The following is a 4,099-nucleotide window of genomic DNA, read 5'->3' on the forward strand; positions in this document are numbered from 1 at the left end:
ATAACATTTTTTTAAAGAAAGCGTGAATTTGAGCTGCATAATCCGCTAGTATGTGTAAAATGCAACCTGTATGATTTCCGGAAAGAAAGAATTCATTGTTCTCGATTAGCATCTCAATCACTGCCACACAGATATTGAAAACCCGAACTTTCGCAGCCTTGAAAGCTGTGTTGTTAGTAAGGTCACTATCGATTAAGGCGGATGCTTGCGAGCTTCTACGGATAATAAGCATTGCCGCCATTGAACAAACAGATGTCGCGTTTCTAGGTTAAGGGGCTCTGAAAAAGATGTCAAGGTGGGCACATAAGTAAACGAAGGAGGATAATTTTTTTTATACTTTCAGTCACGCATTCACTATAGCGTATAAATAAACCCTGATTAATCAAGAAGCTCACTGGCGCCTATTCATAGGTTACACAAGCCTCATCTGGCAGGTGAATTATGAACTGCGTGAGAAACGTTAGGAACTAATAGTCTGCTGCGTTTGCTTTTGCTCGCACATGTCCATTTCTTGATAATTTATTACGTCAGAACGATGGGTAGAGTATTTTTCCCGGTGTGAATTTATTTGGCACAACGAGCAGCTATGTTTCGGGAGGAACACCCGGCCTCAATCGTGCTGCTATTCAGTATTCTTTATCTGAGCACGGGAGAGTTAACGGATCGCTCCACGTCTAAATCTTGCTATGCTGGTAGAGTGGAATACAGCTTCCGGCGTCCAGAAATCTTCTCCTCGACCTGTGGGTAGAGCAGGAGGTGTACGAGGGAGCGGGTCCTCTTCCAGGCTACAGCATATGGCGCCGATCCCAATACGGGATTGGGTCGCTATAATAATGACCTCTCTGGTGTTTAAATCGTGTTCGCTTGGAGATCTGCACTCCGAGGAAATTCAGGAGAACCTATTGAAACAGGGTCTTGGCCTGAGCAGAGGAATCAATTGTTCAATGGTTATTCTCCTTGTGTTGATATTATCCATTGCGTGAATTGTTTCGCAAATAAAGATGAACACTATATTAGATTATTCCAGATGTTCGTGAGGAATAAAATGTTTAATTCCGTTTCTAAACCCTCGGGCATGAATAGCATCACAAATCGGAGCTTCAAAGCATCAATATATTGTACTAAATATTCATGAACGCCTGAAAAAGCGAATAGAATCTCCTACGCTTTCGTCTTTGTTAGTAGCCGTTGGCTAATTGTTGATATAGTCGCTTCATTTTTATTTCTTTCAAGCCACTTCGAGGGTAATAATTGTGGCGTGGAATCGGCAGAAAAATATTAATTACAATGCGATATATGTTAAATAATTATGATGTATGTCTTGAAATACTCAGCAAATGATAAGGGAAGGTGATATCGACGACACGTTTGGGAAAGCTGTAGACCTAGAGGCCCCGCTTCCGGCGCCGCTGTTTACTTTTCAGCAGCAAGTGCCAAGAAGGATGGTGCTGCTAGTATCCACTGGCTGCGGAGAGATAAAGAGCGGCGCTGAAGATGAGCCTCTTTAAGGCCATTAGCTAAACGTGGGGACAAGGAGACTAACAAAGCGAAAGTTTGTGCACAAAAAAAAAAGAATACGAGGGATTAGGCGACTAAAGTAGTGAAAGGTGAAAGCCTGAGTGCCGAATTCTGCTACGCAGCTGGAACTAATAAGTAATAATAACTTAAATGAACATTTTCAATAATTAGTCAAATAATGAATCACTTAATTAGTTGATAATCTGTAAATATTTCTTTATCATTCATTGATTAGTGATTGATCATTGATTGCCATGTGGCCATAAAAGGCACGCATGCATACTGTGGTGATGATCTGTGATTGGTCGAGACGTCTATGACGGAGGCCCGCCTCTGCCAATCAGGGCCGCCGAAAAAGTGGGACACATTTTGTGCACGATAGCATGACCCAATAAAGTCTTTCGCCTCAAAACGTGAAACGCGTGGTTGGCGGGGGAAAGATGTATGATGCTGGCATGATTATGTGGGGATGTATATCTTAACAAAGCATTTTAAATTTTTTAAATTCTTTCTTTCAGAGTCGCTTAATCCTAAATTTTTTGTATACACCTGACCGAAGTCTGGCCCCTTTTCGCTGCCCAGCAAGATTTCTTTTGTCGATTGAACGCTTAACAAAAAAGGGCGAGTAAAATGCGGTTTCCAATATCCAGCTTGTACGCATGCAACTGGTACATAAGTGAGCAGTGGTCCCTTTAGGATTTTGCACTGGTTGAATAGCATTAGTAAACAATAACATCGGACAAAATATCGCAGTGAAACACCTTACTCAACCCGCGCTGGTTTCGAAGGGACAGATAGAGCGAGCGCTTCAAATATGCAGCACAATTTTACATCAAGGATTGTACCTAGCTTGTGCCTGTTTCCACATTCCCTATTTTTAATTTACCGTAATTTACACGTACGTTTTTTCTGCATTCTTGTAGTTTTTTTGGAAAAAATAGAAGTCATTCTGTGGCTGCATGTACTGAGATAAATATACGCATTTCCAGTCATTGTGCCGCTGTATTCCACTTTGCCGATGTATGTAAATAGGATTACTGGTATTCAATGCCTGAAAGAAATGTAAACGTCATATTACTGCTACTTAATCTGGAAATCATTTATTTATAAATATAAAGAAGCAAGATCTGAGACGTAGAGCGAAAGTGGACGAGCTGGCCGAGGGTGACTATGCCAGACTCAGAGACGCAGTCAATCAAGAAACTTAGCTAGCGTTCGGAGTTGGTACTGGGTGCTGTTCCCTTTTCCTATGTCTGGATGTGATGAGCATAGGTGTAGCAGGCACACAAGCTCGCCGTGCCGAGACTCGTCGAGATTACGTGCTGCAGGTCAATGGAGTCAAGAGTGTAATTGGGTCGGCCAATCCTGGTTCGTCGCCATCGCCTCAGGGTGCTCGGTGCACCGCGCCGACTTGCAACTTATTAGTGAGAACTTGGTCAGGGTAAGAAAAAACAGAAGGAATTGGATGAGTAACGTCGGGGACAACGTCCTGCAGCACATTCCTCCACTAAGTTCCGCCACCTGTTACATGAAGGCGTTGGAGTAGACGGAACAGTTTTGACAGTAATGGAGCGGAAACTATGTTTATTATCTACATCGCAGCTGCAGAAGAATATATACTGATTATAGTGTTCGAACCCGAGACGAGAGGCACTCAGAGCTATATTCTGCTAAATAACTCGCCAGGAAGGCAGCACCGCAGAAATCTGGGCGTCAGCAAAGCAGTCAACTCTAGGTGACAGTGGATTTAAGCTATATTTCATGGGAATTTGCCTAAATGGAATGATACTACAAAATAAATTATCGATTTTTTGCAAATTCTACCTGACCTTGACGGATACTACAGAAAGATTGGGCCATTTCGGACCTGCCAGTTTTACGCTCGGTAATTTGATTTATTTTAATTTCATTACCTGAAATACCGCTGGGTATTACACTAAACTTGTTTCGCCTCTTCTAGACGCACTGCGAAATATGAGTCACCGCCTAATGTGGAAATGGAGGCCAACGACACCCCTGCGTTCTGAGCCAGCCATGATTACAAGCTATGTCCGCGTGGCTCAAGAGGACTGCGTAAGACTGAAAACAGCACAAACTGCCGACTGCTGTGAAGCGCTCCCCACAAAGTTTAAAACATTGCCAAACCGGAACTATGCTTGCAGACTGAGCATTATGAGAGTTTGCTTTAAGAGGACGTTTTTAATAGCAGACGATGGCCACTCCATATTTTCAAGATTTGCGAACCCGGCAGGTGTTCGCAGTGCGACACAACCATGTATGAGAGCAGTGGAGTCTCATGCTGCGTCACAAAGGAAATCGTGACAAAAAGAGCTAGATGCCGCGGCTCATGCAGTAAAGCGAAAGGAGCACCAGAAAACGTCTCAATAAACAGCTCAAAAATAAAAAAAAATATCATGTAGTGCATTTAGATTTTGTTTCAAGCTATCTATGGACCGAAAGTTTACCGAAAGTTGCTGTTTAATAATACATTATTTAACGTTCCTTCAAAATTGACGGCTTTTGTCGGTAAGGCAGAAGAGCTTTATTCCTTCCGACATGCGACTTCTTGTGTTTTCATTCA

General features: G+C 42.6%; 1 long non-coding RNA gene across 1 annotated transcript in view; it reads right to left on the minus strand.

Annotated features, from left to right (window-relative positions):
- The window catches only part of LOC146177256 (uncharacterized), a 14,571-nt gene extending 12,039 nt beyond the window's left edge, over positions 1 to 2,532 (minus strand). The window contains exon 1 of the long non-coding RNA XR_014701286.1: positions 2,421 to 2,532. This is a non-coding gene — a long non-coding RNA (uncharacterized LOC146177256). The remainder of the gene's footprint in view (positions 1 to 2,420) is intronic.
- Between the last annotated feature and the right edge of the window lie 1,567 nt (positions 2,533 to 4,099).

This window comes from Amblyomma maculatum, chromosome 10 (genome assembly GCF_055883805.1).
Source record: "Amblyomma maculatum isolate TAMU_Amacu chromosome 10, ASM5588380v1, whole genome shotgun sequence".
NCBI classification, from domain to species: Eukaryota; Metazoa; Arthropoda; class Arachnida; order Ixodida; family Ixodidae; genus Amblyomma; species Amblyomma maculatum.